Source organism: Panthera uncia, chromosome D2 (genome assembly GCF_023721935.1).
Source record: "Panthera uncia isolate 11264 chromosome D2, Puncia_PCG_1.0, whole genome shotgun sequence".
In the NCBI taxonomy this organism is placed as follows: domain Eukaryota; kingdom Metazoa; phylum Chordata; class Mammalia; order Carnivora; family Felidae; genus Panthera; species Panthera uncia.
The window spans coordinates 50027872-50052484 of record NC_064818.1 but is presented as its reverse complement, the minus strand read 5'-3'; positions in this window follow the sequence as shown (position 1 = coordinate 50052484).

Sequence of the window (24613 nt, the reverse complement as noted above, 5' to 3'; positions counted from 1 at the left end):
GACTGAGCCACCCAGGCACCCTTGAATGGAATTAGTTTTTGATGAACGTGCCAGGTTATATGCTTTTTAGAACCCAACCCAATGCTTAGTGTGTATGTCTCAGCTAAGATGCTTTCAGCATTACGACTTACAAATACTTCTGTAGGAGGGTGGGGGATCCTTTTTCACAGTCCTTTCAGATACAGCAGGTGCTGAGGTAACAGTAATGATCATGGGAAGGCAGAAGCCGGGTTGCAATTTGATCAAGGTTGCAACCTTATCTACCATCCACCAGATTAACTGTAACAGAGCGAGTGGGCCTTCTGGCATTACAGCTGTGGGCATACGGCTTTGGCAATTGTCACAGTGACCAACACAGCTCAATATAGAAGCCACTGGCTTAGTAGGCTCTAGAGGAAGAGGCTGTGGTGGCCTGGGAGAAAGGTGTAATGAGGACTTGTTTAGTGGCTTCTCCCTCTGGTTTGCAGCACTCTGAAGAAGGTTGGGTCAGTTTGCATACAAAGCCCTTCTGGGGAGGGAAAGGACGGAGCAGAGTGTGGAAGTGAGGGGGATTTGATGGGGGTGGACTGGGGTGGTCAGACTTTGACCTGACTGACAGAATATCTCCTCAAAGTCTCCAGCGAGGGACTTGGCATGGCGGAAAGCAGAGTCTGGCTTTGTGGCTTGGGATCCACAGAGAGCCTAATGATGGCCGTGGAAGTCACTGGAGTAAAGCTCTGAGGGCACAGCTCTGCTGGTAGGTGTGATTATAAGAGCTGTAACTTGCAGCCTGGGTTAGGACCTGGAGCAGGGCATAACCACATGGCAGACGAGTATTCTAAGAGGTGCAGGGCAACCCTTCACCAAGAAGTGATTTTCTTTTCTTTTTTTTAAATTTTTTATTAAAATTTTTTTTAATGTTTATTTTTGAGAGACAGACGGAGCGCAAGTGGGGGAGGAGCAGAGAGAGAGGGAGACACAGAACCTGAAGCAGGCTCCAGGCTCTGAGCTGTCAGCACAGAGCCTGATGTGGGGCTCGAACTCAGGAAGTGTGAGATCATGACCTGATCCGAAGTCTGACGCCCAACTGACCGAGCCACCCAGGCGCCCCAGATTAGATTTTCCAGTTGGTGTTTTATTTGTACTTAAAAAGCCCCTGGTGTGCTTGTACAGTAAGTGGGAAATATAACGTGATGCCTGGAATGGCCATCTCAGGACGAGTCTGCCGAACGGAAACTGTGACTGGGACTACCAGAATAGAATCACGTGAGGAAAAATCTCCCAAGCCTGTTTACCTTGCCAAACGTCTGATTTGTGAAGTATCAACTTCCTTGTCGTCCTAGTTTTGGGTCAGAATTTCTGTCACTTGCAGCTGTGTCCTACCTGTTACCATCATGAAATAAGACTGGGTATTCGTCTTAAACAAAGTTAATGAGGTTTCCCTTATTCTGGGACTTCTCAATGCAACAGCCTTTATTATGTGGATTGGTATTGTAAATATCCAAGGGCAGCATTTCCCAACCAAGCATGACCATGCAAACGGGCATAGAGGATCCCGTGAGGCTGATATTGTACCGAAACACAAGTATAGGCAATGGGGAGGCTTGTGAGACTTTAATGCAGGCAGATAGCCGTATGTGCTCGGTAAACCCCACCTTTCACTCTCCAGCCACACCAAAGATTATGTCTCCTATAATCTTAAAACTTAAGGAAACTCAGAAGTAGCTTTTCAGAGAAAGGTCATAAGCCTTAACTTACTTTACTAACTCATTTCTTGGTCTCCTTCGGGTTCTCGAATTCTGTGGGGCTTGTATAATTTGGTACATTTGTCTGTGAGCATTGAACAAAATTTTCCTTCCTTTTTTAGCCACTCGCCAACATCTGTAAATGAAGTTGAAGTTGTATACACACACACACACACACACACACACACACATCTGCACACTTGTGTCTTCAACACATCTTTTTCTGGAATGAATTATTTAAAAAAATTTTTTAATGTTTATTTATTTTAGAGACAGAACACAAGTGGGGGAGGGGCAGAGAGAGCTGGAGACAGAATCTGAAGTGGGCTCCAGGCTCTGAGCTGTCAGCACACAACCCGATGCGGGGCTCTAACCCATGAACCATGAGATCATGACCTGAGCCAAAGTTGGACACTTAACCAGCTGAGCCACCCAGGTGCTCCGGGAGTGAATTCTTTAAACAGGCTAGCTGAATGAATCCTTGCTCAGTGGGTCTCTAACATTCAAGTTTTACTCAGGTTCTGACTACATTTTTTATCTCTCTAGGTTTTTTTGTTTGTTTGTTTGTTTGTTTTTGGTTCAACAACCTCAAGGAAATGTTAGAATGTTTTCTCTGCAGTTAGTGACAAGGTAGACATCATGGCATAAAAAAGAAAAATCTACTCCATCCCAGATGGGAAAACTTACTTCTGTGTCTTTTCCTGACCTATGTTAAATTCATCATGGTATTCAAACTGAAACCACTTTGGCCCCCAAAAGCAAAAGGAAAACAGGAAGAGGAAAAATATATGGCTGATCTCTACATGGAGTGATTGGACCTTATAAGATATTGAAAAACCGTGTAGCTTTTGGCAGGCCAATAATCCTCAGTTTCCTTCTCCATGCCATGGAGTGCAGTCAGCGACCTGCGAGGAAAGACATGATGTCAATGTGAACGAAGGCATGTGGCAAATGGCAGAGCTCCTGTGAAGATGAGGTGAACATCGCTGGTGTTTTCTACCCTCATGTTGTGCTGCAGGGTGTCTGTGGTAGGTGGTGAATTATGAACTGGGGCCGTGGAAAGAGATACTTGCCCTGTCACAGTCTCTCCTTGGTTAGAAGAAAGGCCCTGTCCCACCCAAAAGCCCAAACCTCAAAGACCTCCCTGGGAATTCCTCTTTAATTCTAGGACGACCATGCTGCTCAGCTTGGGTCTCTCATTGATCCAGGATTGCCCAACTCAGAATAAGTCCCTTATTTCTCTGTTGACAGAGACCAAATCAATATGGGAGTTGCTTTAAAAATCCCAGCTAGGGTCAGGAAGGCCAGACGAGTGGACTTTCATTACAGGGAAAGGATTGCGTGTGTCTTCTGACCAGGTAACTATTGGTTATAGGACAAAGAGGAAGCCTGATCACCAACCAACAAAGCGAAATTAAAAATTAACATGCTCCTGTTTGCTCAACCATAATCTTTGAATCAGTCAATACCCAGAGGCTGTGCCAGTTGCCTGATTTGAGGGTGGACAGACTCTGCTCAGGGACCATCCAAGATACACAGTTAAGGCTGAGACCAGTTGGGCAGGACAGGGATTTATATACATCTGGGAGATGGGTACTCGCTAAGTGCTTAGAGATTTGTTGCAGAGAGATGGCATTTGTGGTGCTGGTGGGCTGGAGAGGACCCAGAGCTCCAGTCTCTCCAGACAGCATTTATTCCAGCTGTCCATTCCAAGGAAGTCCAAGGGCACCAAGCAACACCCTTCCTCTTTTCTCTTTCTTCTGTCCCTTTCTCTCTTCTCAGCCCAATATGGCAGCCAGCCAGATGGAGGTGTGTGGGCAGAAGCAGGGAGGGAGCTGGTCAGTACTGGTTGCAGGTTGAGGTGTAACCGTCCGAATCTGGGAATGACTTGCTCCCACTCTCCTTTCATTTGGGGGGTTGAAAATGCCTATGAAGAAGGGGGCAATGGTAGGAAATAGAGCTGTCATTTTGCATTTTAAATATATCTGTGAGCAGAGTTTCCAGCCCATAGTAAGTAAGCACTCAGGAAATATTTGGTGAATGAAGAGGGAAAAAAAATGAATAGACTAGGACCACAGAAGACTGGGAATCAGGAATAGGAATTTTAATTTACATTCAACCAGTTGTATGGATTTGTCTACACCTATGCCTACCGACCACTCTCCCTGCTCTCTTGCTCCTGCTTACTTGTCTTCTCTCTCTCCTTCTGTATCTGTACAGAATGGTAGTTCTCATCCAGGGTGATTTGACCCCCTGGGGGTATGTGGCAATGTCTGGAGATATTTTTGGTCATCTCAACTGAGGAGATGTTACTGATCTTCTCGGTAGAGGACAGATAGACTGCTAATCATCTAAGACAAAGAATTATCTGGCCCTAGCATGAAAGAATGTTCGTTGCCAAGCTGTTAATAATGGGTATTGGTGGGAAGGAAGCTGGAACAGAAGTTTGGAAAAGTTTTCACTTACTAAGTTTAATCATTTACGTGTTGCTAGGATTTTTTTTAGCAACGTAAGTGATTATATTTGTAATCAGAGTCAATTAGACGTAGAAATATTTACTCTACACTTAATATATCTCAGGAATCATCTAGACCCTGGGGATATAGCAATGGGCAAGTAGTAGATGGTGCACTTAAGGAGCCCACAGTTCACCAGGGAAGATCACACGAGAACTTGCTCCGCAAGGTAGAAAGTGCTCAGCGCTTGCTGAAATATTACCTTGTTCTTTGGGCAAATTGAGAAGAAAGTGCTTGCTGTCACCAGGTGTAATTACGGTGCAACGTGGTTTCAAAGCACAGCAAGACCTTCTCCGGCCTGAGGAGGAGGTGTTGAGGCTTTGCTCAGGCCTAGGCAATTCCCGTCTCTTCTGGCATCCAGGACAGCTTCTCTGCCGGGCTCTCTCAGCAGGTACAGCCTCTGCCCTGGCCTCCCCAGCTCCCTCCCGGGAGTCCTTAGCCCTGAGGGTGTGGGAAGCAGAGTCCAAGGGGAGGAAGATGTAAGAGGGAGCTGCCAGCACAGAGGGAGAAGCAAGGCTCACCGATCAAACCCAGTACTTGTGCTGGAAGGGCCTTAGGAACATCAGTGCTAACACCTCATTTCGTGGAAGAGGAAACAGAAGCCCAGAGAGGGTAAAGGCTTGCCTGAGGTCACACAGTGAGTTAATGTCAGGGCTGGGGCTAGAACCCAGTTTCTGATTCCTAGCCAAAGGGGATATTTGCTGCTCCAGGACACCCCATAGCTTCTTGCTGGGCCTGCCAGTTTTCTCTCTTCCCTCCCGTCACCATGGCAGCCTCCGAATGTGTTTTCCTGGCCCTGAGCATGGTCCATGTTCCCAGGCTAAAGTTTTTACCTCTAGAAGGTCCTGGAAGGGACTGGGGAGGTGCATGAGCAGCCTGTTCAGAAGCTCAGGCTGGCCAGGTGGCGCGCCTTTAACCACCTTCTAGCATCAAACCGGTGAGGTCTCGAAAGTGGTTGTGAGGGTGAAACCATGCAGCAGTGACCTCGTGTTTGTCAGACTGGGGGCAGCGCCAGCACGAATAGTCTTGGGGATGGATGTGTGTGGGTGTGTGTAATTATACACACATGTCTATGCAAACATAAGTAGGTGCAGATTGTGTGTGCGTGCAGCTATTATAAAGAGTTAGATCCATACTGAGTTGATGGAATAGCTAAAATACAGTGATAACGATGTAAGTTGCTGAAAAAGAAGTTTAATAATGATCCTGTTTTCAGACCTAGAAATCCCTGATGAATGTTTATACGTGTTTGTGTCAGTTCCAAGAAAGATACAGAAGCACATATCCCATACTGCTAACACTGATAACATAGAAGCATTGAGATTATTAAAGTATTATCTTTGCAATACCTTGCCTACTGTAAGTATAAAAATCTTGTTATTATAAAATCTTGAATAGGGGCGCCTGGGTGGCTCAGTCGGTTAAGCGCCCGACTTCGGCTCAGGTCATGATCTCACGGTCCGTGAGTTCGAGCCCCACGTCGGGCTCTGTGCTGACGGCTCAGAGCCTGGAGCCTGTTTCGGATTCTGTGTCTCCCTCTCTCTGACCCTCCCCTGTTCATGCTCTGTCTCTCCCTGTCTCAAAAATAAATAAAAATGTTTTTAAAAAAAATTTAAAATCTTGAATAAAGCAAAAAAGAGAGTTGTGACCGTGTGTGTGCGGGAATACGTTAATGTGTATGTATATCCACAGGTGTCTAGGTGTCTACGTGAGTGTGAGTGCACATGTGTCCTTATGGGGGAGGAAGTCTCCAGTGACAGCAGTACTAATGGTACAAATTCCAGACAGTGATCACATCCGCCAACCCTTGCACTTGGGAAAGAACCCTCGAGGATATGCACCTGACTTGAAACTTGTGGCATAAACATGACCTGCATTGCAGGTGTGGGCCGTTCCAGGGATCCCTGCTCAACTGAATGGCCCTGGACAAACTACAAATGGGAGAGGCTGAAGCCTTGCAGCCAAGATACTGGTAGTTTAAAGGCTTCTCTGGGAAAATCCACATCCCTTTGCCCAATACCTGTGGGGTGCCTCCAGTGTGCAGAGTGCTGTATGCAGTAGGAAATGGTTTTCTTGAGAGGATGGCTGCACAAAGGAGAGGGGGGCTTAGGAGGCTCAGTCTGCGTAGGTCAGCAGGACTTTCCTGGCACCAGGATTTATTAATTGAGTCGACTATGGCTCAGTGAAGCAGTTGAAGCTGGTTTTCTGCTGGTCTGGGCTTTCAAATTCCCATCTAGAGCTGCAAGAGTCCATTTCTACCAACGAGGGGTTAGAATGACCTTTTCCTAACGTTGGGTGGGTTGCTGTGCCTAAGTGTATGTGTGCGCACGTACATGTGTGCTTGTGCATGCACACATACACTTAAGAAGAGGCAGCCCTGCCCCCTTGAGGACACACACCAAGACTGACATCAGGGTGTGCTAGCCGTACCTGACCACAGACCTCTGAGCACACGTGGTCCCTTGGCAATAGAAGCCAGCCTTTCTAGTGAGCTGAGGTCCTTCCTGCCCCAAATGCCACTAGTACCCTCTCCCCACAAGCTGGGTGGCAGCAGCTTGGAGAGTTTTGAGAAAAAAGGAGTCTTCCTGTGTCATTGGATCTTCTCCTTTGGGCAGGTTTTTGGGGATGAGGCAGCTGGAGTCAGGCTGGTGGGAGTAGTAGGCAGAGGTATTCTGGCATCTTCCCGATCTTCTGGGTCCAGTGAGTGAGGACGTCTGTCCTCCAAGAATTGGGGGCATAGCTGGGGGGAGCTTTTCCCCTAGAAGCCAGAAAGTTTTATGGTCATGTTTGTTATGGTCAAGCCAGGTCATGTTTATGCCACAAGAGCCAGAAGAGGAGGAGGGAAAGAGGAGGAGGAGTGGAGAAAGGGAAGGAAGAGCAGGGAGGGGAAATGAACAGTTCCTCAGAGGGAATTTCCAAAAAGCCAGGAGGGACCTTGCCAAGCCATTTCCTAACCAACTCAGGGTGTCAGTGTGAGGCTTAATGCAGATGGGGAGCAGCTGTGTGTGTCCTCAACCCTGGACAAGGGGAAATTTTGGTCTCCCTGTCTCTGCATTTATTCTCTGTGCTTCATCCGGGAGCTCTGCCATTTCTGTCTTCATTTGTGCTTCTCCGATCCACCCACCTTCTTAGTTCTGGATGCCTCTCCCCTCTTTAGCTTCCAAAACATGGGCCTCTGTTTCTGGGGGCTGGGGGTCTCCTAGTGATTCTCCTTGTCTCAAGTTCCCCCTGCATACCTCAGCTGGACCTCCGCCACACCACTGCCCAACAGCCTGTGCCATATAATGAGATAGTAATGAGGCATAAATGGTCAATGAAGATAGGACATCTGGTGACTACAAGTTGAAGGACAAAGGAGAGGACAACTGAGGCCCCCATGGGGAGGTCCTGGAAAAGGAGAAGAGGCAGAGAGAAGAGAAAGACCACGTATATCCCTTCACTAAAGATAAGCCAGATTCCTTTCTGTATCATTAGGTCTTAGACCATAGCAGGTTATGGGCTTTCTCCAGAGTCAAGGGCTCTCAGGGGGCAAACAAGTGGAAGTAGTTATTGCCTTATGGCCTCTGACTTGTTACTAGGGAAGATGGTCAGTTTCGTGTGGAATGTCTAGGACGTGTCCTTCTCGTCAGACTTCATTTGGTCCTACCCATCTGAGGCCTTTTGAGGATACTGCGTAGCCCAAGATTATTGGCTAAGAGACGAGTGAGTCAGAGTAGCCAGAAACCCACTCAGATTAATTTAAGAAAGAAAAAAAAAGAGGAATTTATTGCCTTATGTAACTGGAAGGTCCAGAGCTGCAAATAACTTTAGGTACACTGGACTAAAGGGGTCATCAGGGTTGGTTCTTTTTCTCTACCTCTTTGTTCATCTCGTCTCTATAAGGCTTCATTCCTCTGATAGGCTCTCCCTATCAGGAAAGTTGCTGGTACTCCTGCCAAAAGTGAATCCAATCGTGAGGAAACAGTCAGACAAACCCAAATTCAGGAACATTCTACAAAAACAACTGGCCTACATATTGTTTAAAATGCCAATGTCATGAAAAACAAAGAAAGGCTAAGGAGTTCCTCAAACTAAACGAGACTAGAGAGTCTCATTTTCTTTCATGAAAACTAAATGCAATGTGCCATCCTAGGTCCTGGATTAGGTCTTGGATGGGGAAAAAAGTTGTTATAAAGGAATTTACTGTATATTATGTAATAGTAGTGATTCGATGTTAAATTTCCTGGATTTGATCATTGTATAATGGTTATATAAAAGAATATTCTTGTTCTTAAGAGATAAATGTAAAGTATTTAGGGATAAAGGATCATGAGGTTTGTGACGTTCTCTCAGATGGTTCAGCAACAATTACAACAACCACAATAGTACTATAATATCACAGAAGAAAGTACAATACAATAGAACAAAACAGAATAGAATAGAACAGAAAAGAATATGCAGAGAAGGGAAAAGGAAAGAGAATCATAAAGCAAATACAGCAAAGTGTTAATCTTGGTGAAGGACATACTAGGTTCATTGTATTATTCTTGCTATTTTTGTGTAAGTTTGGATTTTGAAAACAACATATAAATTTAAAAAATTCTTTAAAAGGCATTGATGGCAGACTTCTCTCAAAGTCTGTGTATAGATCTCATGGAAGAATCTGGTTAGCCTGGATCACATGCTCATTTCATTGAGATGGGAGTAAGACACTGTGATAGCCTCACTGGGGACCTTATGAAATGGGGAGGGATTCCGCAAAGGTTCAAAGGAAAGAACACGGGAGAGAGTGGTGGACACCAAAATAAACCAACACATCCATCCCAACCCTCTCTCAGTCTTCTCTCTTCTCACAGCTCCTGGTCCCGCAGATCTGCTGCTGGTCTCCCAATGTCCACATGCTGCCTCGCTTATCTTCCCAGACCATTCTTCCCTCCGGAATCGCACCAGAGACAGGTTCCTCTCAATAAATAGCTCCACACGTGGGACTTCTGGAGATTCCTCTCTCCTTTCATGATACCCCTTTGGATCCCATTCCTCTTGGTCCCACTATTTCCTAGTTTGTGGATGAAGGAATTTGTGTTTCTGTGAACATGTGACCAAAGTTCATCTGTGTGCTCTTACCCTCAGCTTATAGATTCACATTTTGATTGGGCCTTAATCTAGGCAAGAGATGCCAATGGCAGGAATTTCAAGCACAGAAGTAGTCCAAGGAAGTAAGTACTTTTGGGCAGATGGGCCTCTGGTTTCTTTTGCACCCCACCGTGTTGATGGCTTTTTCCTTCATCTTAGGCCAGGGTTTCTGACAGGGGGCAGACTGCTCTTCCTCTTAGTTGGAGGAAGACAGGGCAGCCAAAAGGAGCCAGGCCAACATCACTTCATTTCCTAAAGGCAATTTTGACAATTGATTTGTTCCCAAGCAGGAAAGCAGAGTTAGCCAAGATGCTGCTGGAATTCAGTCAGTGCAGCCTTGGCATGGATACCTCTGCATTCAGCCTTCTTGAGAACAAGGAAAGATTTAGGGAACCCATCTGCTGAGGGGGAAACTAGTAAGAAGAAGTGAAGAGAATTCCTTCATTTATCATTTATTTATTCTCTCATTTACTCATTTATGAAACACTGAATAGCATAGTAATAAAGGTAGGCCCACATGAGAGGCCTACTCTAGAGGTCATGCTGTGTTCTGCTCAATTCCAGGGGGTGCCATCCACAGGGACCATATGTGGTAGCCCTAGGTTAGGGGCACTTACACCGGGATTTCATCGTCTGGTTTTGACTTTGTCTCCATGACCTCCTAGATTCTTCACATCTCTGTGACTTAGTAACCTTACATGTAAAGTGAGGACACTCTTTGCCCCGTAGGGTCATTAAATGAGAGAATGGGGATCAAATGAGTGAATTCATCTTCAGTTCTCTGAACAGTTTAAATAGCACTGCAATGATATATTCCTAAAGGGTTGGTGGGAGACACTTGGGAAGTTGTCTGGTCTGGAGTGTGTGTGTGTGTGTGTGTGTGTGTGTGTGTTCCTGGACATTTAAAAGGCAAATCTCAGACAGCATATTATTTCACTCATAAATACTCTATGTGCCTGTAACAGAAAAGGACTGAAACAAAATCCAAAACTACAACAACCCACCCATATACAGTGCCACTATCATATAAACATAGTTAATTATTCCTAATACCCAGTTCGCATTAACGTTTCTCTATCTCAATCACTTCTTTCTCCTTGTGTCCAAAATGTGTTTATCAGGGTGGGTTCCCACTCATCCTGATGCAGGTGCTTTTAGCGCTGTTTCCATCTGAGGGAGCGCCCTTCCTTGCTTTTCTTCTTGCCGCTGGGCAGAGAGGCTAACTCTCTTGTTCATTATTCCCTCTTCCGCTCCTGATGGTTTCTGGCCCAAATACTCAATGAATAGTTATAAATTCAATTGAACATTTAAGAGGATGTTCCTGGTGCCGTGGACATTGGTGATAGTGGAAAATTCCCAATAACTCAGAAGTGGAATCATTATTTTAAGAAAATCAATAATGCTGCATTACGCTTATACGCAGATGCCAGAATTTTGCCACTTCAAAGGAGAAAAGGGGGAAAAAAAGTGCATCCAAAGCTACCCAGCTGGTGCTTACAGAAACACTGCTCTGTGATGTTTCTTTCTTCACCCAGGAGAGAATATTTTTAAGCCTTGTTTCTAGAATTGTACAGTTGCATGCAAAATGCCTCGGCTCCTGCTGATGAAGTGATTTCTGTAGAGGACTGGCTGCCTTCCAAGAGGAAGGAAGGGCTCCTGAGATGCTTCTGAAAAAGATGAAAGAATTTCCAAAATAGCAGCTTAATGTTGTACCACATATGGGATTTTCAAATTCACAGCTGGTTGGAAAACCATTTCCGGCTTCAAGCCATTTGACTTACTGTCTCTGTGGCTTCGAGCACCCAGAGCTTTATTTATCTCCTGGTTACCAGGGGGTTTCTTTTTCCTTTTTCCTCCCCCAGTCCCTCCTTCCTGTTGAGTGTTTCCAACTGTGTGAAACCAGCATTTGACCAAGTGTCCACATAAAGTATAAGCCCCGTGGAGATGGTACCACATCTGTGCATTGTCCCTTTGATCCTGCAAATAGCTGTATTTGAATATGTATTGTAAAATAAAGGAGCTCTCAATCAAAAGGTTGAATGTCAATCAAAAAAGCATATAAGACAGTATCATTTATCAATATAAAAGAGAATATTGATACAAGCTGAATCCTCAATGAAATGTGCTCACTTGTGCCCAAATAACACACACTCCCTGTTCCAGTTACTATTGCTGCATGACAAGCCATCCCAAAACTTGGTGGCTTTAAAACAACAACCATTTTTATTATGCTCACAGAGTCTTTGGGTCAGGAATTCAGAGAGGGCACAAAGGGGCTGGCTTGTCTTTGCTCCATGACATCTGGGACCTCAGCTGGGGGCCACAGTCACCTGCACGCTCCTCTACTCCCATGTCTGGTGCCTTGGTTGCTATGACTTGAAGACCAGGACTGCTGACCAGAGCACCTACATATGGCTTCTCCATGTGGCCTGAGCTCCCTGATACCATGGCAGCCTTGGGGCAGATGGAATTCTTACATGGCTGGAAGTATTCCAGTGAGCCAAGGTAGAAGCTGCATCAGTTTTATGACTCAGCCCCCAAAATCAAAGTGTTACTTCCTGCCCTACTCTGGTCAAAGCAGTTCCAAGCCCACTGAGATTTCAGGGGAGGGAAATCTGTTCTGCCTCCTAATGGCAGCTTGGCAAAGTTGCATTGTGGAAGAGAAAGTGGGACAAGAATATTTGTGCAGCCATCTTTGGAAAATACAATCTGGAACACTCCCACCAGCTTCCCCTGCTAGTAGGTAGATAACCAACTTTCAGACACTGGGTGTTGGAGGAATGACGGGCAGTCCACGTAATCTCATGCTCACACTGAACCTTTGTTGGGATTTATTTTTTCATTTCAAGAAGAGGCTCCTGTCTTTATCTTCTTTTTCTAATGTTTATTTTTGAGAGAGAGAGAGAGAGGGAGAGAGAGAAAGAGAGAGAGAGACAGAGCATAAGTGGGGAAAGGGCAGAGAGAGAGGGAGACAGAGAATCCAAAGCAGGCTCCAGGCTCTGAGCTGTCAGCACAGAGCCCAACGTGGGACTCCGGCTCACAGACCGTGAGATCATGACCTGAGCTGAAGTCCGACACTCAACCGACTGAGTCACCCAGGCACCCCAAGTCTGTATCTTCTTAATTATGATTGAGTTTTGGATTAGGGAATGATTATTTTTAGATGCAAATAGATAGACAAGATAAGACGTACATTTCCCACCTGTTTTATTTATGAAGATATCAGTAAGTGTTTGTTGGGAAAAAGCACTTAAAGTTTGGAAAAAGTTTTATAAATGACATTTTCTCTTAGAAATTAATCCACATTATTATAATAAAGACTGAGGAGTCCTGCAACAAAAAGAAAACTTTTAAATCACATTCTATTGTATTCAGCCCCAACTAGGGGGCTTAGGCTTTCCCAGGAAATGAAAACATGTCCATTCCCAAATCCACGTAAGGTTCAGTTTTGTGCTTGAACAACCAGGGGGACAGCCAACTGTGTACAGAATCCAGTGTGGTGAGAGGAAGGTCAGTCAGACACAGTAGGAGCTGAGCCCAGAGCCCCAGGCTGGGACATGCACATTCATGTTTAAGGGGTTGGACCAGTGGGGCAGGGGAAGGAGCAAGGATACCCATCCCACTTTGCCACTTCCTGGCTGTGTGACCTGGGGCAAGTCACTTGCCCTTCAGGGGCCCAAGTTTTCCTCAACTTAAAACAGAGCTGGGGCAGAACTCTGATACACAGATGGTATATTAACTCAGTGTGAACTGAAGACTCGAACTTAAGACCTGAAACCATAAAACTCATAGAAGAAAACATAGACAGCATGCTCCGTGACATAGGTTTTAGTGATGATTTTTTTTTTTTAATCTGGCACCAAAAAGCAAAAGGAGCAAAAGCAAAAATAAACAAGGGGGCCTACATCAACTAAAAGGTTTCTGCACAACAAAGGAAACCATCAATAAAATGAAAAGGCAACCTACTGAATGGGAGAAGATATTTGCAAATCATATATCTGATAAGGGGCCAATATCCAAAATATATAAAGAACTCATACAACTCAAAAAAAAAAAAAACCCCAAAAAACCTAACCTCATAATACAACTCAATAGCAAAAAAACCAATCCAAATAAAAAATGGTCAGAAGATCTGACTAGACATACAATGAAGACATACAAATGATCAACATTGCGAACCATCAGGGAAATGCAAATCAAAACCACAATGAGATATCACCTCACACTGTCAGAACGGCTAGTATCAAAAAGACAATAGATAATAAGTGCTGATGAGGATGTGGAGAAAAGGGAAACTTTCTGCATTGTTGGTGGGAACGTAAATTGGTGCAGCCACTATAGACAACAGTATGGAGATTCCTCAAAAAGTTGAAACAGTATGCAGATTCCTCAAAAAGTTAAAAATCTACCAATATAGCAACTCTATGTCTGGGTATTTATGTGAAGAAAACAAAAACACTAATTTGAAAAGGTAGCTGTTCCATGTTTGTTGCAGCAATATTTATAATGGCCGAGATATGGAAACAACCTAAGTGCCCATGATGGATGACTGGATAAAGAAACCGTGGTATGTATACACACAATGGGATATTATTCAGCCATGAGAAAGAAGGAAATCCTGTCATTTGTGACAAGCTGGATGGACCTTGAGGGCATCATGCTAAGTGAGAGAAGTCACACAAATACCGTATGATTCTACTTATATGTGGAATCAAATTAAAAAGCAAAAATAAGCTCAGGTACAGAAAATAGATTGATGGTTTGTAATAGGGTGAAGGGGCTAGAGAAAAGGGTAAACTGTGTTGTTTTTGGTTTTTTAGTTTAAGTAAATTGAATTAAAAGAATTAATTAAATAATTAAATTAATTATTTAAAAATTAAATAAAATTTAAAAGATGGTTTTCCCACTACAATACTTCAAAAATAAAAATATTTTTTTCTAACAAGAAAGAAATTTACCAAACGAAAATGTGCTGGGCAGTGTGGTGGTATAGTAGAAAAATCACAAAAGTGGGAATTCAGAGCCCAGAGTTCTGTTCTTGTATCATGACCTTGAGTAAGTTGCTTCCCTTGTTTGGGCCTCGATTTCCTCCATTTGTAAAATAAGCCCATAACCTAAACTATTATAGCCCTTGGCCTCAGATAGTTTCCTCCTACTTGGAAATAATGTGTACTGAGCATCCACAGTGGGGCAAGCACCAAGTACAGTCTTCAGTAGCCTTCAATAGTTTGGTGGGATGAGTATTACTATCCCCATTGGGCTCAGAGATGTTAACAGGCACAGAGTCACACAGCAGGAAGTGGAAGATTTACATCTGGTCTGCCCAGCCCGAGGCCTTGGTCTTCATCTTTCTACTCTCCTCATCCTTTCTGAGCCCGCCCAGATCTACTCACTTCAAACTGATCACTCCTTGGGATTCCCTGGCTCTTTGAGGATTCTCTCCTACAGCACATGCCACCATGAAATCTATGGGACTAGAATACATAGGTCCTATCTCTCTACCAGGTGGAGAGCTTAGCAAGGGTGGGGCTGGGCTCTTCTGTCATTTCTGTGTTTTCTGTGCTCCCCATGCCAACAGAGCAGAGAAGGCAGTCCAGAGCTGCATTATAAAAAAGCTTAGTGTAGAGTCCTTGGGCAGAATTTTGGGGGCTGACACAAGCAGGAAGGATCCTGGGATCTTATGGGCAGAGCCTGGTAAATTGAGACGTCCTTTGGCAGGAGTTAGGGGGTGGTGTGGAGATCCTAAGGCTTTGAAGATTAAATGCCTGGACAGGATTTAGGGAGGAATTTAGAGACACTCATCATTCCCACATTCTTGTGCGGACTGCTCTTTCAGAGATGCCAGTAAGGTCAACCCATCATCCCTGCGGGCCGCCCCCCCCTCTGTCCACACAGTGTTTCAACCAAGCAGTGGCTTGGTTACAGGCATCAGGCAGTGTGACTGGGAGACAGGAAGGGCAGCCTCCAGCCCCACCATGTGCTTCAGTGTTGGGCCACATGGCATGGAGAAGCCTAGATGTAAACACTTAGGGCCAGTAATGATGTGCCCATAGGCCTTGCTGCAAGAGGATATGGCTGTCAGAGCTCCGAGAAACCCTGAAAAGAGGAAGAGTGGCCCAAGGGAGCCAAGGTGGAGCCCAGAGGGCCTGGCCCGGAATGCGTTTGGTGTGGGGCAAGTGGTCCCTTCCTGCTCCCCCCCCCCCCCACCGACTCCTCTTGAAGTCACTCCCCGAGGACACTGGATTGGATGGATGACATTTTCTACCCCGGGCTTTGGAGGGCCTGAGGTTCTTGCAGACGCCTCGGGGGAATTGCATGACAGAAGCCAGGTAGCCAGAGCCCTGAGTCCCTTGTAGCTCGTTTCAAAGGAAGTAGCTCTTCTCTTAGCTAATTTCTGTGCTTGGATCTCTGGGTGCTGTCTTCTCCTCACCACCTTTCTCTGCTCCTACCCTGGGCCCTGGCCTATTTCAGCTCCTTCCACAGTTCCTAGACAGGAAATCATCAGGCCTTGGGAAGGGAAGGAAGGTGTTGTGATGAGTCATTTCACTCCTCAGAGTGGAGGAAGGAGGGAAGACTGCCAAGATGGTCAGGGCATCTCGGGACCATCTGCCTTTTCCTGCTTTCTGGAACACCCTGGATAGTGAAACCAAAATCTGATGTGGAAAAGTGGTCGTTCTCTTTTGCAGACTCCTGGAGCTCTGGGGCCTTATGTGCCATAAGATCATCCATTTCCTTTGCAATCATGTGTATAAAGCCCCTGATGGTATGGCTGTGTTCCTCACTAGGTGGCCTCTGAGTTCTGACCCAGCTTACAAGATTTCTGCTTCTATGGCCTCTTGTTCCCTTATAGCCAGGCTATGATACTGTCCACAATGAGGAGGAAAGAAAGAAGCTGGCCTTCAACAAATCAACCTTTAGTAGTACACAGTGGCTTCCTCATAATCCCCAGGCATTTGAACATAGGAACCCAGAAGGAACAGAATGCTTCCATTGGAAGGTAGAGCTTCCTGGTGTCTGAGGTCTGGTCTCACATGTGCCCTACATTCCAAAACCTGCCATCCTAGATAGAATTCTAGGTGGAAGACCTGGGGGTAGGACAATCTCCACTTACCAAACACAGGCTTATAAGCAATGGGGGGAAGGATGAGGGGCTCTTTTCCTAAGGACCTTTCTGTGCTCTTGATTGCACAGAAGGACCAGCCCTCTGGCACACAGATTAGCTGGTTGGCTTTCCACACTGATGAATCCTTGAAAATTGGGACTGATGAGAACAACTCTGGAAGGCTCTGGAGGAGATGCTTCTGAATTCTGAGTTGGAGTAGATGCTTCAGTCCTTATTCACCCCATCCCCATAGAACAAAGCACATGTTTCCAGCTTTCAAGGGAATGTAGCAGTGTAGTAGCTGGATCTATATGGTGTGGCACTGGGATCCCACTTCGTCTGAGAGAAAGCTTGGTGACTTTCTGTAGTCAGGCTTTGCTCATAGGTAGTGACACCCTGGAGGTGTCACACAGAAGCAGCTCGGCCCCATTCACCAATGCTATGTGTTCTCAGCATCTTCCACTGTATGCCTTGTCCTGATAAGAGGAGAGTATGGTGACCACACCAACACTAGCAAAGAGTCTGGTGAGAAAATAGCAAGCAGCATTTCCAGGCTGGCTACCAGCTGGGCCACCTTTCTTCATAGATTTCTGCCAACTGGTGAGCCTTGGAGCAAATGCTACTATATCCTGGGACCTCCTGTCCTGACTCTCTGGGTGAATCTCAGGATTTTCTGCATGTGAATTTTCCAACTCACCTGGTGCTTGGTGGGTGGTGTAAACACCCCCAGTGATTTTCTAAAGCTACTCCAATTTGTCTGCACTGATATTCTCACTGGCCAGAACCATTCTGGGGTCTACGAGCCATAACATATTCAGTTCACTCATGAGAATGGCTTTGTTGTTAAAGTCTACATTTAAGGGGCCAACGGTTACTTAAGAAATCATCAAGACAGTAGCATTAACACAGATGGTGCTGCTTTGCAGCAGGAGCAGTCCAGCCACCCTCCAGCCTCACCCACCCCCCAACCAGCCTTTGACCCATTTGCAACATATGTATTTCTGGGCTGTTTGGGTGACCAATGCACCCAATTACTCCCCATGGTCACTAGTGTCCCAGCCTAAGGTGAAACAGGGCATGAGAGGAGCCATTCCTGCACATCTGGACACTGCCAGTTCTCTGGAGCCCTAGTTGGAATCCCAGGAAGGGCCGTGTTCAGTATTTGACCAGGGGGCAGTCAAGTGGCAAGAACAAGGCTTCCAGAGTCCCAGAGAGCTCACTTGAATCCCGCACTGCTGCTTCCTACCCGGTGACCTAGCTCTGTGTCTCAGGGTACAATGAGGGTCCTGCTTTCAGTGACTTTAGGGTCCCTCTTCTGTCAAAAGCCCTAGGATACTGTCCTGAGGAATGGGAACTGACCTATTTTTCCTGAGTGTACTGAGTGTTTTCCAAAGTATACAAACCCTGGTTACTAATTACCTGACCTACATTCCCTGTGATTGCAATGGTAGAGAACAGATCTCAAATTTCTAATGAGGAATTGGAAAGGAGGTAATAGGAAGTACCTAGAGGTGAGGCCTAAGGTTCTCATTGATTGGGCAGAATCCTGAAGTTTTGGTTCATGCTATTCTCTAGCAAAAACTATATTTTAGGAGAGCCCCTTAGTCTTTAAACATAAGCAAGTACTACCTTATTTTCCCCTGGTTATAAAAAATAATGTTTATTACATATATATTATATTATTGTATTACAGACAATATTTTACACACACACACACACATATATACACACTATATATACACATGTACAATCAAACGTTATTGAAGTTGTATATATATATGTATATACACATATATATATACGTATATATGTATATATGTATATGTATATACACATACACACACACACACACAATCAAACCTTATTGAAATTGTAACTCAGAAAGTGAAAATCTGGAATCCTATTGCCTCTTCTTCCCTGGATAACACAGTTAATAGTTTGGTTTATATTCTTGTAGGTATTTGCTCTGTAGAAACAAACACAAATCTGTTATTTTGTGGAACGGGGATCATACCAAACATGCTGCTCTGAAGTTCGCTTTTCATACTTAACCACGAATTTTCGACATCGGTCTATGTTAGCACAAGAAGAGGTCTTCTTAATGCATTGGGGACTTTAGGAAAGGGAGGAAACCATGAAGTATATAAAGCTTACTTTCTTTCATTTTCAATATTATTTGTGCTGTATTTAGGCACAGGATAATATCTAAAATTAGTTTTCAAATACTTCAGATATAGTCAAATAAAAAAAGTCACAAGAATGACACTTGGATCACTGAAGAAAAACAGTGAATGAGAAAGACCTGCTTTACCATTCTGACCATTCTTTATTCTTGTGTCCATTTGGTCTTCAACTGGACTGGCTGAGCAATGGAAAGCTTTCTGTGGTAGGCAGAACAATGACTGCCAAAGATCCATGTCTGAATCCCAGGAATTTGTGAATATGTTGCCTTAGCTGGCCCTTGGGATATTGCCCATATGATTAAGTGAAGGATCTTGAGGTGGGCAGATTATCCTGGATAATTTGGGTGGGCCTGATATAAGCACAGGGGCCTTTATAAACGAAAGACGGAGGCTGGAGGGTCAGAGTGAGAGATTAGAAGATGCTACATTGCTGGCTTTGAAGATGAAGGACACGGTCACAAGCCAAGGAATGTGGGCAGCCTCCAGAAGCTTGAAAAGGCCAGGAAACCAATTCTCCCCTAGAGCCTCCGGAAGAAATGTAGCCCTTCTGACACCTTGATTTTAGCTTGGAAGACCCATTTCACACTTCTGATCTTGAGAACTAGAAAAAAATAAAGTTGTTGTTTTAAGCCTCTAAGTTTGTGGTAATTTGTCATAGCAGCAATAAGAAACTAATACACCTTCATTCGTCTTACATGTTGAGACGTTGTTTGGTCTCCCCTGGATTCAAACATAAACACTGTCTGAAATCATGACACCTCCAGTACTCAGTATAACATGGCCCTCAGGTAAGCCAGAGTCATCTTGCAGAAATTATTTTAGGTTATCAAAATCAAAAAGAAAAGTGACAAAGGAGAGCTGATTGGCCTCAAGAAGAATGCACACAGAGCCTGGAGGTCTACAAACCCAAGGTTTAAAAAGTCACCAGAAAAGATAAATAAAAATAAAAAGCCACCACAGAGGTCAGTGGACTTGATATCCTTCCTTCCCCCCCACCCCCATTTGATGGCTACAACATGGAGGCTCTGCAAGATCACTTGCCCAAGGTCACAGAGCAGGTGAGGGCCTGAGCAGGGCTGAGATGGTCTTTTCCTCTCAGTTCTGTGATGGTTTCTCATTTTTTTAAAAAAATGTTTATTTATTTTTGAGAGAGAGAGTACTAGCAGGATAGTGGCAGAGAGAGAGGGAGACACAGAATCCTAAGCAGGCTCCAGGCTCTGAGCTGTCCGCACAGAGCCCGATGTGGGGCTCAAACTCATGAACCTCAAGATCATGACCTGAGCCGAAGTCAGATGCTTAACCAACTGAGCCACCCAGGCGCCCCTCTCTTTTCTTCAAAGGGAGCACCAGACTTAAGATGCCACTGAGGAGTGACAGGAGAAAGAATGGTGGGCCCAGATTTGCCCATCCCACCACGCCCTCCTCTGCAACCCTCCTGCTCCTCACCCACCTGGGCTGGCAGCCTGTCAGATTCCCTGCTCAGGGAGGAGGTAGCTACCCAGGGCTAGTTGCCTGTGGTTCTGGATGACCAGACCTGGGTTAACCCAGGCAGCCTCCCTGGCTAGGACTTGTGTTTGGCTTGAATTTCCCAATGTTCTCATGTGAGGGATCAAAGAGGAGGGCTTGGCAGCAGTGCTCTCAGCTGTGACCTACACAGAAAACTTCCCAACTCTTCCTTTGACCATTGGAACTTCAGAAATGACAGTCAAAAGAGAAAAGTAGTTCACTTGGTATAAAGTGGGGGATTTATTTCTAGGTTTCCAGATTTCTCTCTTGGACCTAGAAAGTGATCATAGGCCCTCAGCAGCTTGGAGGTCAAGGCCGATGGGCCCACACATAAACAAGAGCAGTTGTGTAATTCAGAGGCCATTTTCATCTCCCCCTTTCACTTAATAAATCACTCCCAATGCTGATAAGCAAGGCTCCAGATGGGGCTGCTCATACTCTCAAAGAAGTCCAATGCAGCAGGCAAACCTGGAGACGGAAGCCACATTGATCAGGCACCTTCTGTTCGGGTACTTTCTGGACATTATTGCCAGGGTTAGGTTCCTGTGCCCATTACCCACCCTCCTCAGGGCTGTAGCAGATGGAGTAAACACATGTGGCTAAACGGAAATCAGACTACCCGCTGTGTCGTTTAGCTCCCAAGTACAGGCCCCTCCTGGGTTTGGAGAACATGCTGAGATCTTGCCTGACTGTTGGGTGTCACAGCATTCTGCTTTCCCCTTTTTTTGGGCCTGGAGCTGGATCACATTTTTCAGACTCCCTGGAAGTTAGGTGTGGTCATGTATGGCAGACACGCAGGTGTGCCTCCAGACACCGCTTCCAGGAAGTGTAGTCAGTAGACAGACTTCAGCTGTCAGCTCCTTCAGGTTCAGCTTGAAGTACATGGAGCCACCTCACCCAATGTCACACCCTTCCCAGGGCTGTCCTGACTGCCTGAGGCATGGAAGAAAGGCCTGGCCATTTTGAACGAAAAAGGACAAGTCTGACATGCAATATTCGCTCCAGAGCTCCCCATGGGTTTGGCCATGGCACTGTCAGATTGTGCTATCATGGCCTGGCTTCTCCCTCTGCCTAGTTCTGCTTCCCCCATTTTTCTTCCATAGGCACTGCTTTCTAAAGACTTTTGTGCACCCCTGAACTTCATGTCAGCATCTGCTTCTTGAGAATCCAGCCCGTGGCTCTGTGACTGAGTTCTCTCCCGTGTAGTGTGTGCTATTTTTTGGCCTGGCCCGTGAAAATCTTCTGGGTGGATCTGCCACACTTTCTCCTTCAGCCCACTGGATATGGACATCAGTGATGCACTAGGGGATGGTGGAGCCACAAAATGGAAGTGGCCTGGGCATCGTGATGGTGACAGCTGCCTGATGACCTGATCATCCTCCAAGAACTGTTAAGTGAGTTAGAAATTAACTTCTACTGGGCAAAACCACTGAGTTTAGGGCATCTGTTTTGTTACTCTAGCTTGATCTTCACTGACCTATCTCCCCTCTGCACTTACTTCCCCACAAATGGAGGAGCTTGAGAATGGTGGGTCTCCATGGGCGTGGCCATTGACTGAGGAGTCTGAAAGCTCACATACCCATGGTGGCTAGGCCACCCAGAGCACTAGAGAGAAGAACAAGGCCTGGGGAAGCTTTTCCGTGCATAGATCCATACTCCAGTGAACCATGGCCCAATGTGCCCAGGCACTCATCCATCAAAAAGCAGCTGCCCCATTCCCCTGCCCCCAGTCAGAGATTGGAGAGAAGTTCCCATTCCAACACTCCCTGAATGAAGAGGAGAATCAAAGGCCTTTTGTGTGTGTGGGTGTGTGTGTGGGGGTGAGGTGGGTGGGAGGGAGGGGTCAGTGTGGGTATGTAGGAAAAGAAGCAGGATTTCCCCAACAATGGAATAATTCAGTTGTTTTATAATTCATGGATAGCTAGGTGACAGGTGACAGACAGAGTGAGGTGGAGAGGTAGATGATAGATGGTATATAGATTTTAGACAATGAATAGATGCAGTAGATAGATGAAGATAGGTAAGTAAGTAGGTAGACAGGTAGGAAATCGAGGCTCAGAGACGTTGAGGTATGTTTCCATAGTCCCATAACTAGTATAGAGGAGAGGAGGATTTAAATCCAGGTCTAGTTTGACTCAGAGCTGGGACTTAAAACCCGACTCTATATCCTTCTCTCTGCTGAGGATTGCAATGAACATGTCTTGTTTGCCCCATACACAGGGTTTCACTTGCCCCATCAGACATTATGTTTGCTTTTGTTTTCTTACGTTTAGGATTCATCTACTTGTAGCTTGTATTTGCCATCTAGTAGTTCTTGTTCATCTGGTTAAGACAGGCATTTGAAGGGATGCATTCCCTAAATTCTTGCATACCCAAATATGTTTATTGCTCTTTTGTTTGAGGAACAACTTGGGTGCCTACACAATTTCTTAGTAACACTCTCAGAACTCTTGTCATAGCTTTCCAGCAAGTCTGTTTGGGAGGATTATGGCACATTTGTAGGAGAAGCGTAGGTGCTAAGGTTGAGAAAATTGGGTTGAACAATGGAAAGACTCCAATCTGCTGTCATGTTTTGACCTTGTGTTGTGGGCAACAGAGAGCTGTTGAGGGTTTTTGAGCAAAGTGGTGATGGTAGCTTGTGTGTACACAGATTTGGGAAGAAAGAGGCCACAGAGAGACCAGGTTGGAGTTCCCAACGTGATTAGGTGGTCGAGGCCTGGACCAGTAAACACATACACTGTACAGACAAAATTTTCAGGGCTCAGCAGCTGCTCGGACAAGGACAAGGACAAAGGGGAAAGCTGGAGTGACCAGGTAGGTGGAGAAGAAGAGAGATGAAGGACGGCGGGGGATGAGAGGAGGAAGGGAGGATCTAAGATCTGAGAACCAAGTGGCTGCATTTTGAAGGAGCTGTTAGGACCCTGAGGGGAGCACTTGGGCTGCTGCTGAAATCTGGGAGTGGAGTTCAGAGGAGAGGTTAGGGCAAAGGACAGAGCATAACCGGAAGGAGTCCCCGGGTGTGGTGATTAGGTCCAATGTGGTTTCTTTCTCCTTAGCCATGTTTCTGGAGGGTGTTGTGAGAACAGTCTCTGACATCTGTCCTGTCCAACCTGTTTTTGTCCAGTGACGAAACTGCAGCCTCTGCTGAGCAGGATAAACGTGGGCTCTATGACACACCTCACCACTTGCAACTGCTTCTCCTTTCTAAGCTGGTGTGGTTTTCTGTTTTCCCTTAACGTTGCTAGAAGTTTATTGATTGTATCAGCCTCTTCAAGGGACCTGCTATTGGGTTAATGTCTCACTTATACTGTTTCTATCTTTTCTGATTTAGTTCTTTATTGATGCTTTTCTCCTTTTCTCTTTATTTTTCTTTGTCCCACCCCCCCCCCCACAACTGAAATTTTAATTTATTTGTCAAATCAACTAATTTTATCTTTTGGCAATAAAAATATTTAGAACTATAAATTTCCCCACAAATACTCTTTGCCTATATTCCAGACGATCGGATATATAATGTTTCACTATTGGGGTTTTCCTAGACATTATTACAGACTAAATTTCTTCCTTCACCCAAAGAAAATTATTTTTCGGTACTATATTTTAAAATTCCAAGAATATTTGTAATTTTTTTGAAGACAAAAAAAAAAAAGGCAAATAAAGGAATCATCTAAGGTTACTCAGCCATTAAGTGTCAGAGTTAGGATGAGAACAGAGACTGACTGACTCCTGGGCCAATCAATGAGGAAATATTTTGTCCACATCTAGCAGCATAGTTTGAGCTTAGGCGTTTCTGGAAAGTCTCACTAATTGGGGAAGCATTTGAAATGGAAAATCATAATGTTTTGAGTCAGACAGACATGAGTTCAAATTCTGCCTTGGTTCCTGTGTGACCTCGGGCAAACTTCCAGACTTCTCTGAGTTTCAATTTTCATCTCAATTTTTATGTCGTTGTTGTAAAGACTGAATGTGAAATGTATATGTCTCATACATCGTAAGTGTCCATAAATATTTATCTCTGTTCCTTCATTTAATATTCTGTAGGCACTTAGAGTACTGGATAGCTGGTTTAGAAAATTAAAAAAGTTTTTTTTTCCCCTTATTAGGAAGTATTCATGCAGAGAAATTAAAAACACATGAGCAAAAAGACAAAAGTAAAATTATACATAATCCCAGAGATAACGACTATTAAAAAAGTGCAATACAATCTTTCAGAACATAACACACACATTCACAGGCACATACATATTCACACACATACGTACACTCATAACCAAAATTTGGATTATACCACAGAACTAATTCGCAGTCATTTTTTTCTTCCCTTTCACAGTGAATGTATGATGACCACCACTGCTCCTTGGTTTTGTTTCATTTGGTGAATGAACCACTTGGTAATTGCAGGCAGGCAGGCTAAGGCTCTGTGTAGTTTGGTGTGGAAAGGTGGGCCTAGGCTGATGGGAACATGGTGGT